We start from the raw sequence: 12,605 nt of genomic DNA, 5'->3' as shown, positions 1-12,605 counted from the left end.
GTCTCATCATCTCTATATTAAATACCCTTCTTTCTTTTTCTTAGTTTTTCAAGACAAGGTTTCTCTGTGTAGCCTTGGCTGTCCTGAACTCAGTTTGTAGACCAGGCTGGCCTTGAATTCAACCTGCTTCTGCCTCCTTGAGCGCTGGGATTATGCCTTAAATACATTTCTAACGGGAGTTCAAATGTCCCAAATTCTTTTCTTCTTCTTCTTCTTCTTCTTCTTCTTCTTCTTCTTCTTCTTCTTCTTCTTCTTCTTCTTCTTCTTCTTCTTCCGCTTCCTTCTCCTCCTCCTCCTCCTCCTCCTCCTCCTTCTTCTCTCTCTCTCTCTCTCTCTCTCTCTCTCTCCATTTATCTGAGGGAGTCACTGTATTCCCAGGCTAATCCTAAATTCTTGGATAGAATGAAACCTTCCATCTCAAACTTCCCAGGGTGGGGAGACAGGCACCTGTCCCTGCACCTGGCAGAGCAATGCTGTATTTCTAAAATAACAAATCTGAACTTTGTTTGCTCCAAGTGGAGCATAGAGGCCCAGCATAAAGACATACACCTGTGATCCCAGCATTTGGGAAGGTGGGACAGAAGGCTCAACATAAGGTCATCTGTAATGCACACCAAAGGCGGAGAAAGTTCCGATGGAGTCAAAAGTAGAAACAGAAATATGAACTAGATGGGAGATCTTCAGCTTGGTGCCTGAGGTCTTCTATGGCCTGGCACAGCTGAGTTATTAGCCCCTTAACTTACTGCCTCCCTATTCCAGCATGTGTCCCTGTCCGGCTCTGGTTGAACATCCTCCGTCTCCCTCATCCTTACATGACTCTTTATGTAATTCTTCCCATAACTTAAGTTTTCCCCTGAGAGTCAGGTATTGGAAAGCCTCGTATTGAGAGGTGGTTTCTCTGTGTAAAGGTGAGGTCATGAGAGGTCTGCCTTCACTCGTGTGAAGCAGGTTATTATAAGGGAAAGACTAGAGGATAGTGGGGAACTGAATATCAGAAAATATAAATGCATAAAAATTATATCATGAAGCCCATTATTTTGTACAGTTAATATAAAATGTCAAAAAGTATGTTACTCTAGCATGCATTTGCCCTAAACCATGTGACAGCACATCAAGGTTTCACCAGCTACTACCCTCAAGAAATAACCACAAGACTATAAGGAATAAATCCCCATGCCTTATAAATTCCACAGTCTGTGACACTCTGTTAAAGTAGCATGAAACAGACAAAGACAATATATCATCCTAAAATCTGAATGTACAGAACAGCTAGATACTAATTTCTAAAAATAGCTTACCAATTATTGTGCACAGGTTATATGATATGCAAATTTTTCAAAATCTTATATCTGGAAAAAGTTAATAAATAATTATTGCCAAGTTATTACATAATCTGCATCAGACAAGGCCCAATGAGTCCTTAGAATAAGGGTGTGCACAGCACTAGGTAGAGGGCCCTTCTGAAGCCCTGGCTCTTTATTTCTCTGGTCTTTCTAGTGGAGGCTAACATATTAATACTATGAAAATGTTTGTTTTCTGTTCTAAGGTGTTCTGTGTTCTGTCATATTAGTGCCAAAGTCTATCATTGATTTTATAAGATATTATAAATTATACGTGAACATCTTTCCTGAGATTTGCACTAAATTTGTAGTGATAGTTTATAAAATCTTTTCCTCTGATATTCTGAGTTCACTAAGAACACTGGTCCCACCTGAATGTCTAGGCATTCAGCGTTTTCACTAGCACTTACTGCATCTTCAGAATGTTGCCGCCACTCTTCTGGGCCAGAGGTTCATTTGTGTCACTCAGACAAACCACATTTTTATTTCCTGTGTGCTAAAGGATAAAATTTTGGTAGACCAGCTACATATTAATTTTTCAATGTAAACTTGAAACAGCTCAGTAAGTACAAAAATAAATAAATAAATAAATAAATAAATAAATCTTTGCTCACTTCAGTTGGTCAGATTTAAAAGCTGGAATATTATAGGATGGCTCCTGTGTAGGAATAGCATCCTGTTCCCCTGACATATCTCATGATTAAAAAAAAAATAAAAATAAATTATGATGATAATGAGCTCCATAAAAATTTAAAGAAATTATTTATAAAAGTTAAATAGACATTAATTATAAAAATATGTTAACTTCGTACAAATTTATAAACACATTTAAATTAATTCACTTTGATCCACTCATATCACCCTTCCGAGGCTCATAAAACATCATGAAAGAGGGGGAGAGAACCAGGACTTGCTGTCTTGCGGGCATGACATGGCCAAGCCGCTCCTGAGCTTGCAGATGCTGTAATTCCCGCCATGGGGTCTTCCAGAAACTCAGCCCACCAGGACTCGCAGAGAGGTGGGGAGACATTCTGGGAGTCCAGCCCTGTCCAAGGAACTACTGGCGATTGAGGGCTACCGAGGAAAAGTCAGTCATTGTCTTCAGTCATGTAGCTACTGGTGAGTGGCCGTGCTCCGACAGATCTTTCCACCACACCAAGCTCACGTGTTCAGCCCTGGGGAAACTAAGGGGTCACGAGTCAAAAACGAGGCAGGAGCGTGGCTAGAATGTACTATTTAATGCATGCGAGAAAGTTTCAAAGAATAGATTAATTTTTTAAAATCAGTTCACATTGGGATCACGCTGTGAAAAATGACCTGAGTGGTGTCAGAGAGAGGAAACTGTGATGAGACGGAGGACAGGCCTGGCTTCCAGCGGGCCTTCCAGGCCACGGAACTCTTCTCTGAGAGTAGGCCACGGAGATAAGGCCTGAGAGCGAGCAGTCAGCAACGGAACCAACCTTAAAAGATGGCTTTGGACCTGAGAGAGGACCAGATGTGAGGCTGCATGGTGCAAAAATAGGAGGGCGCTATCTCAGGAACTGGAAAGAGTGTCTTCTGTGTTGAAAAGCCTTACGGGTGGCAAAGTCAAGGGTTGTTCAGCACAAACCACTGGCATGGTCTAGGTTGTTTTTTGTTGTTATTAAATTTTAAAATGAGTATACAAAGTACCGGGTATCGTGGCAGAATTTTCATATGTCTGTGCTCATTATACTTTGTTCTCATTAGTCCTCTTCCATGCCCCATGTTCCACTCTTACTGGTTCACTTCTCTCAAAAAGATAAACCCCTTCTGTTTTCATGCCACACTCTCATATCCCATCTTTCTTCCCTAACACCATGTGTTAAGTTTTCTTAATTAAATTTTTATTTTTTTACATTAATTACATTTTATTTGCTTTGTATCCCAGCTATAGCCCCCTCCTTCATTCCCTTCTAATCCCACTCACCCTCCCTCATCTCCTCCTATGCCCCTCTCTAAGTCCACTGATAGGAGAGGTCTGCCTCCCCTTCTCTCTGACCCTAGCCTCTCAGGTCCCATCAGGACTGGCTGCATTGTCCTCCCTGTGGCCTGGTAAGGCTGCTCCCACCTCAGGCGGAGGTGGTCAAAGAACCAGCCACTGAGTTCAAGTCAGAGACAGTTCCTGTTCCACTACTAGGGTACCCACACTGAGACTGAGCTGCCATGGGCTACATCTGTTCAGAGGTTCTAGGTTATCTCCATGCATGGTCCTTGCTTGGACTATCCGTCTTGGAAAAGTCCCCTGTGCCCAGATATTTTGGTTCTGTTGCTCTCCTTGTGCCTTATGTATTAAGTTTTAATCACTGCTGGTAAATTTAATCACCTGCAGTGGTGCCTATTAGTTAAGAAAGGAAAAAAAAAACTTAGTAAATATCAAGACTTGGGTATATATCGTGTGTGTTTGTTTGTTGTTGTTTTCCATCTACAGCTCATAATGGCCTTCAACTTGAAATCTTCCTGTTTAACCTCCCCCAAAGCTGGGATAATGAGCCGGAACCAACACATGCTGCTGCACATACCTTTAAGAACCAGAAAAGTTGGCAACAAATACAGGATCTGCATTCTTCCTCTTACTAAAGCAGAAATTTAATTTATTTATTTTCTCCCTTCCTGTAAGTCATTCAAACTGACACAGCAAGACTAACACACAACAAAAGATCTCTTGGTCATCCCACAGTGATGCATAAGAATTTGACGTTGGTCGATATGGAAATTTAGTTACAATAGACATTCCTGCCTACAGATTGTGTCAAAGTGACTTCATTAAGTGAGCTTTCACAACGCATCTCCCCTAAAGCTGCCATCTCCTGGAAGAGCTGTGCGAAAGGTCTCTAACGAGGAAGCCTAGCATTAGTGGTGCTTGATTCTGGCCTTGTCATTTTGTTGATGAGAAATAGCAGGTGACGGCACATCTCCAATTAATGCAATCTTTTAGAACTCTGATTGAATACATCTTTAAGGACAGTGTGTCCTGGGGAATAAAAGCTGCTGGAAATGGTTTTCTTGGTTTACAGTTCTGGTTGCAAAGTGAACAGAGAAAAGAGTGGTGCTATGTCTCCTGCCCCACCCTTGCTTTCCTCTCTCCTTTCTGTCCTTTGTTCTTCTCTGCTTTTCTCTGATCTCTACACTTCCTGCATTATGTGGTCACCATTCTCAATTAACCCATTTTATTCTAGTACTGTGCCCCACTATTCATTAATTCTGAACTTGAGTCACTGAATATCATTTACAAATCGTTGACTTTTATCAGTCTGAATTTTCTGACCTTTAATAGAATCAAACCACCACCCTACTGATTACAAAGAGAGAAAATGCATGGAAAGCAGACAAGACATATCCTGACATCAGGAGAAGACTTCCACAAATATTAGTGTTTCCAAACCCCTCCCAGCCTTCAAGCTTCCCTTTATTCTTTTCTCCTGACATGCCACAGGGCAACATGTTTCTCATGCTTCCGCACACACACACACACACATGCACACGCACACACACACCTTAGTTTGCTATCCAAAGGCTAGAGGCTGCAGGTATAAAGTTCAATGTATTAAAAACATATTCTAGAAAGCAACATATCTATTTTGATTTTTATTTCATGAGCATTAAGTGTTTTCAAAGAGAATTATCTGACTCCCTCCACTGAATAAGGCATAGCATTTTCTTACAGGTGAGCAAGGCTACCTACAATGAAATTGAATCCTGAGCATGTCTTTATGTCTTCAACCTGCCAATAAAGATAAATCCAAAGAAAGTACATATCTGCTTTGTTAGGGGATGAAGAATGCCTCACCCAGTATCCTCCCAGCAAAGCGCAGAGACCAGGCTTTATTCCATAGCTGGCTTTGCCATCGTGGAAGGTTTGGAGATCTTTTGCTTCCGGGGCATGGGGGAAGGTTGAGTGGTTACTGAGGCCCTTGGTTCTGGATCAGTCTGGGAATGAAATGTACCATTGTGCCCAGATCAGCATTGTCACAGCCATGCCAGATAGCAAGGAAAGGAAAACACAGAGTGTCACTAGGGCCCTGAAAGAAAAGTAATTAGAATAAAGTCAGTGAATTCTTTGCCTCAGCAATCTCTTATAAAATCATTTCAATTAGTATATTTTCCTTTGTAATTATTAAGGTTAATATTGGCAGTTTACTGATATTTATAAAAATTAGAAGACTTTTAAAAAAATAAATTGCCCTGAAATGTTAAGTTTCCACAGAACAGTAGAGACTTTTTAGCATGTCTCAGAGATGCTAAATATCTACACATTCATATTTATTGCTACACTAATAACAGCAATGATGTAGAGCCAGCTCAGCTGCCCATCTAGATTTCCACACATCTGCACACGTATGGCATGAAAGCAAGGGGGGCTATTTGAAGGGAGAAAGGTGATCTGTAAGAAGAAGAGGAGGGATGGGAGGCAAAACTAAAGATTGTGATATATGTATATAAATCATAACAAACCATTGAGAAAGTAATAATAGTCAGTGTCTTTATATGAATCTTTCTATAAAACCAAACAGGTCACCAGGGATGGGTGCTGTGTAAAACTCTCTAGGGCAGTGTTTCTCAACCTGTAGGCAATCACCCCTAAAGGGTCAAATGACCCTTTCACAGGGGTGGCCTAAAACCATCAGAAAAGACAGACAGTGGCATTATAATTTATGACAATAGCAAGGTTACAGTTACAGTGTATTAACAAAAATAATTTTATGATTGGGAGTCACTGCAACATGAGGATCTGTAGTAAAGGTTCTCACATTACAAAGGTTGAGAAGCACCACTCTAGGGACCAGCAGACTCCTCTGCCATCAGCAGGGAAATTTGTCACCCTTTTCTATCGTTCCACGCCCCCTCAGTCCCCCTACACAATCATTCTGCTACTAATCAGTCTTCATGAGTGGCCTTCGTACTAAGAGGTTAAAGGGAGAGGCTGCAGATGGGAGAAACACTACAGGGGGAGACTTTCTCGAACTTTATATTTCCTTGAAAAGCATTATCTAAGACAGTTTTGGCAGGTGAGAAAGAAAACCTCAACTATGGTTCCTCATCACTATGACTATCTCTATCACTATCTCCATCACTATCACTATCTCTATCACTATCACTATCACTGCATAAAGCTCTGAGAATTTGGAAAGCAGGCATTTCCCTAATAGACCTACAAACACGCATAAGCCATAGCTCAAAAACATGAGGCCAACTTCAGCATGCCTTGTCCCTTTATTGTGCCAGACTTTTTGGTAAACCCTTGTTTCAGTGCATTCATGACTTGTGGTTAACTGCAAATTGTAATACATGTGTACGTTTGGAAATCTGTGTTAACATGAAAAATGCAGCTCTCTTTGCTTCAGCAATATTTAGGAAAAGAATGTCTTACAGATGTACTCACACATGTATAAACAAGTTATTTATTGTTTTGACTGAACTATCTTAGTAGTAAGATCAGAAACAATGCAAACACCTTTGCATTGCCCAGTGTTCATATTTGCCCGGTTCATCATAGACAGCCATTATGCGTTATCAGAAGAGGAAGAGGATCTCTGTGCACTGAATGATTGTCACTTCCAAAACAAGTAATGGGAAGCCTATAAGCAGCAGGAAATGCACCATACCATTGGTCTATGTCCTGATTTCTCTACAAAGACTCACACGCTAAAGGTTTGATCTGCAGGTTATGGGCATTACTGGTTGATAGCGGCTGCTTCAGCCAATAGAGCATAGTGGAAAAGAGTTGGGTCTTCAGAACGTGCCTTTGAAAGAGATATCCGCAATTATTGTTTTCATGACTTCCTGCTTTCATGAAGTGAGTAGCTGGTCTGCATGGGCTCCTGCCAGAATGTTCCATGACCACCAAAGGCCCAAAACCGATGGGTCCAAATGAACTTGTACTCTAGTTTAGAATGTTTGAGTTAGTCTCACTGGCATCTCTGGAAGGAGGATTGCATTTCTGGGGCTACAGACCAAGGAAAGAGACATTCTGATTTTTTTTTACACTGCTATTCAGAAAAGTTTAAATTAGCAACAAAATAATTATTACATTTGAAGATGCTCTGGCCAGCTTGAGCATGGCAAGCATGGTTCTGACAGGCCTTGCCCTCCTCCCCATTTCCTCTGCATTGCTAAAGCCTTTAGAATACTTTTTTAAAACTAGCAACCAAGGTCTAGTCTCTCATTTGGCCACTTCCTTTTCCTGAGGTTGACTACCAAGATCCAGCTATCAAAGTATTGAAGTCTACCAATCAAAAGCCACCTTTGGGGGATATAGACAAACAGGTGTGGGCTTATAGGAAATATTATGAGAAGCCTTAACCCCTCGTTGGAACATCCTGCGTCAGTTCTAGAACTAGCAGTGGTGGTGTCCGAGGTCTGAGTAGGTTCAGGAGACCATTGCCCCCAGGGACGAGACGTGCTCCATGCCAATTGACTAACTCCATGTTTTCCTCCACTTTTGAAAGTCATTTAAGGTTCTTAAATTATTTTTTTCCCTTTTTTCTTAAATTTTTCATCAATTACACTTTATTCATTCTGCATCCCCCCATAAGCCCCTCCCTCCTCCCATCCCAATCCCACCCTCCCTCCTCCCTCTGCTTGCATGCCACTCCCCAAGTCCACTAATAGGGGAGGTTCTCCTCTCCTTTCTGATCTTAGTCTGTCAGTTCACATCAAAAGTGGCTGTATTGTCCTCTACTGTGGCCTGGTAAGGCTGCTCCTCCCCCCCAGAGGGAGGTGATCAAAGAGCAGGCCAATCAGAGTATGTCAGAGGCAGTCCCTCTTCACATTACTATGTAACCCAATTGGACTCTGAACTGCCCTGGGCTACATCTGTGCAGGGGTTCTAGGTTATCTCCATGAATAGTCCTTGGTTGGAGTATGAGTCTCTGGGAAGTTCCCTATGTTTAAATTTTCTTGTTCTGTTGCTCTCCTTGTGGAGACCCTGTCCTCTCCAGCTCTTACTATTTCCCAGTTAAGCCCACACCTGTTTGTCTATATCCCCCATTTTTATTCATTATTAGCCAGATAGAGCCAAGTAATTGTGGTAATGATACTTGCTTTTTTGCCCAATGCTGGAATGCTAGTAAAGTTAGGTATGCCCTGGTTACTCGCATGCCTCACTGGGTGCCTATGCCCATTGATGCCCCTCACGCTATGACTCTCTTCAGACAGAAAAGGGATCTTGGAACTACAGCCACCATTGTTACTACCATCTCATTGACGGCTGTTGGAGCTACCACCAGGGCATTAGCCATGAGTCATACTGGGCAGACTGCTCAGACCCTGAATAATCATTTAGCCAATGTAGCTCATGCCTTAGTTGTACATAAAAGAATTAATGCTCAACTAAAAGGAAGCTTGATGGTGTTCAATCAGAGGATTGACCTCTTGCAGGAGCAAATTGATACCCTATGGCAAATCGCTCAACCTGGCTGTCAATGAAAGTATGCTGGACTTTGTGTCACTAGCATACAACATGAGAATTTTTCCTGCGCTGCAAATCTGTCTAAACAATTGTCGAGCTATATTTTAGGTAATTGGACTGGAGAATTCGATACTACGATGGAGCAGCTGAGAGTGGCCATTGTCACAGTAAATTCTACCGGAGTGGACGCAGGACTAGCCACAGGATTATCAACATGGATTGCTGCAGCCATGAATCATCTGAAGGAATGGGTGGGCATGGGAGTGTTAGCAGGCCTTCTGGTGTTGGTCTCCTTGGTTTGCCTGTGGTATATATGCAAGATTAGAGTCTCACAACAGTGTGATGCAGCCATGATCATTCAGGCCTTTACAGCCATTGAAGCAGGACATTCTCCCCCAAGCATGGTTGGATACCATAAAAAGCTAAAATGATACGCTCAGGATGCGAGGCTAAGCACTGCACTCAGGGTCAGCCGCTTTGGACCCAGAGAAGAGCATGTCTGATTGCATGCGGGTTGATGCCCCAGGTCCCGCCTCTGAGAAAAAGGTATTGGACGGGTCTGATGCTCTTTGGGTGGATGACACCTAAATGAACATCTGTACAAAGTCCCAATTTATTTCTAATATCAGAGATCAGACCTCTACTCTTGCCTGATGCGTCTAAAACAAAAAGGGGGAACTGTAGAGAGCTGCGGAATGCTATGCCTTAAAGGTGGAGCTGGTTTCCGCCTTCCACCTTCCTGATGGTGAGTGCTCTCTGTCACGAACAACTCCACATTTGGCTAAGGCCGAGGATCTGGCTTGCTTCCATGTATGTGGACCTATCTGCATTGCCCCCGTGGCACGCCTGTGTTGGCTACCCAGAGGCTATTTAAGCTGTGGGCTGGCTTTCCCCGGGGTCCGAGGATTGTTCAATGTTCCTGAATAAACTGCATTGAAAAAAAAAAAAAGCCACCTTTGGCTCACCTAGCTTACATACCCAATTAAAATTAACCACCTCATCCTAACATGGGTTTCCCATTTTACCTTTATAGACTGCCATTGAAAAATGGGCCACATCCATCTGTCCAGAGGCCATCCTTTGTCCCCAACCCTGCCTAAAATGAATACCCCCTTCCTTTCTCCTTCCCATACTCTTCATCCTCTATCTCCTATCTTTGTCTCTTGTTCCCTGCCCTTTGTCCCTCTGGGCCACATAAATCTCCTTTGTGCTAAGAACTTGGTCTTGGGGTGTCCTGGGCAATACCGGTCCCTTTCAACACTAACTGTTTTCCTCTTTCCAGCAATGCTGTAAGTTACCGAGATGACCACAGCTCCTCCTGTGAGTTGCTACATTTTGGAGAAGGGTTATAATCTGGTAGCTAGTTTGGGTAAGGCACTGTGTAGACAAAGTGTGGGAGCCCCATGGTCCACCTTCCCTCCATCCTCAAGTGGAGGGTCTTTAGTAGGTGCCTACTAGAAAGGAGAATTGAGATTTTTCTTTATCTAAGAAACATTCAAATGTTCTTCACAGAAAAACTCTGCTTTCTTATCTTTATTTTATTTTTTTAGCTAGGTTACAGCTCAGGAAAGTGAAAGTAGGTGAAATACAAAATTAAGCCATTGGCATGGGGGTCTAACTGAAGCCATTAAACTTGCTACTCTAGATCTAAATATTGACATAAGACTTTGATGGTTCTGTGAGGTTTTACCTCAAGTAGAAAATTCCAAAATAAGCATCTTTGACAAATGTCAGAAACCGCTCCCAACTGGCATTTACATGAGTACATTTCCATTCTTAATGACATGAAGGAAAGTAGATTCACAGATGCTTAGCACATCGGGGTTCAGGGAAAGGCAGATGGCTATATAGCTCTGCAATTAAACCAATAACCCTCAATTAGGTGGGTATGGAACAGGCATCTGTTGCATGCTTAACCCTTGTGAATAGTTCAGATGTCCCACATCCTCCTCAGGACTTTATTCCGGTTACAGCATGAGGGCTGGGTGAGTTAAAGCTAGGAAGACAGCAGAGTAGAATCTATACTGTGACCCCACACACACACCATCCCCCACTCCCACAAGGCATGCCACCACAGAAGCCTTCAGCAAAAAGGACCTCACTCACATTGCCTGGCCTCTGAAGTCTGAGTGTGGACCAAAACCTGAGCATGATCAGAAATCTGGCACAGGCTAGCCTGATCTACATGAAAAATATCTTGGAGATACAAGGTAGAAATGAAACTAGAGAAATAGAAAAGTCATGGAGAAGAGATAGGAAAAAGCAGTGTGAAATTGGAGCAGTATGGGCGCTGTGGGAGAGTAATCAGATCACAGTGTGTGCATGCAACAAAAGCTCAGGCCAAGGATGTTTCTCAGTGGTTAGAGCACTCACATGGCATGAACCAGACCCTGGCTTCAATTCTTAGTACACCCACAAAAGGAGATAGATAGATAGATAGATAGATAGATAGATAGATAGATAATAGATAGATAGATAGATAGATAGATAGATGATAGATAGATAGATAGATAGATAATAGATAGATAGATAGATAGATAGATAATAGATAGATAGATGATAGATAGATAGATAGATAGATAGATGATAGATAGATAGATAGATAGATAGATGATAGATAGATAGATAGATAGATAGATAGATGATAGATAGATAGATAGATAGATAGATAGATAGATAATAGATAGATAGATGATAGATAGATAGATGGATAGATAGATAGATAATAGATAGATAGATAGATAGATAGATAGATAGATGATAGATAGATAGATAGATGATAGATAGATAGATGATAGATAGATAGATAGATAGATAGATAGATGATAGATAGATAGATAGATAGATGATAGATAGATAGATAGATAGATAGATAGATAGATGATAGATAGATAGATGATAGATAGATAGATAGATAGATAGATAGATAGATAGATAGATAGATAATAGATAGATACATAGATAGATGATAGATAGATAGATAGATAGATAGATAGATAGATAGATATGTACAATGTTCATTTGTCTGCTACCCATTAATAAAGCTGATTGAAAGATCAAAGTAAATCTAACTGAGTCCCAACGGCTAGCCGGCTAGCCCCAAACCAGCAGCTGCAGTCTGGGGAAACCTTGACAGTAAGTTCATTTTGCCTCCTATGGCTGAATGTGAAACCTGGACACCCTCAGTGGCCCACAGTGTAACAACCCTTCCCTTCCAGGAGAAGAACTCTCCTCCACCTTCCCCAGCCCCTCATGGGGAACCCCTGGAGACACCTTCTGCCTCCTGTCACGTCCAAGTCCATCTGTGGTATACAGCCCAGCAGCACAAAACCTATGTAGAACTGCTAGAAATTGTGTTTACTAGAAGAAATGCTAATAACACATCTCCCCATTTAAAAGGGAGGGGAGAAGCATTTCTAGTAATTAAGCTCAAAATTGAATTTGAAAATTGCCAGATAGAAAAGAGGTGAGGGCAGGCGGAAGACATACATTCAGATTCAGTTCTAAGGAAAATACATGGCTTTTGGATGTTGAGATGTACTGGTGGTTAAGAATGGAACAGAGGACAGACACCCCATCACCACCAAGAAATCTCGGGCTTAAGAAGGAAAGGAAGACAAATTTTGGGGGGTTATGATTCATCGGAGCCTTCTTGAAGGCTGTGGATGGTCATGGGTGGTCACATCCTGTGGATTTTAACCTACAGCCATCACTATGTGCTGCCATTTTAGAAAGCCATTGGGTATAGGGGCTTATTGGAAAGTCTCCTGGCTTCCATTTGTTCTTACTTTATTGTGGGAACACATGTGATATATGTGTATACTATAAGTGAAAAG

This window comes from Meriones unguiculatus, chromosome 6, assembly GCF_030254825.1.
Source record: "Meriones unguiculatus strain TT.TT164.6M chromosome 6, Bangor_MerUng_6.1, whole genome shotgun sequence".
Lineage (NCBI taxonomy): Eukaryota > Metazoa > Chordata > Mammalia > Rodentia > Muridae > Meriones > Meriones unguiculatus.
Note: the sequence above shows the minus strand (reverse complement) of the source record.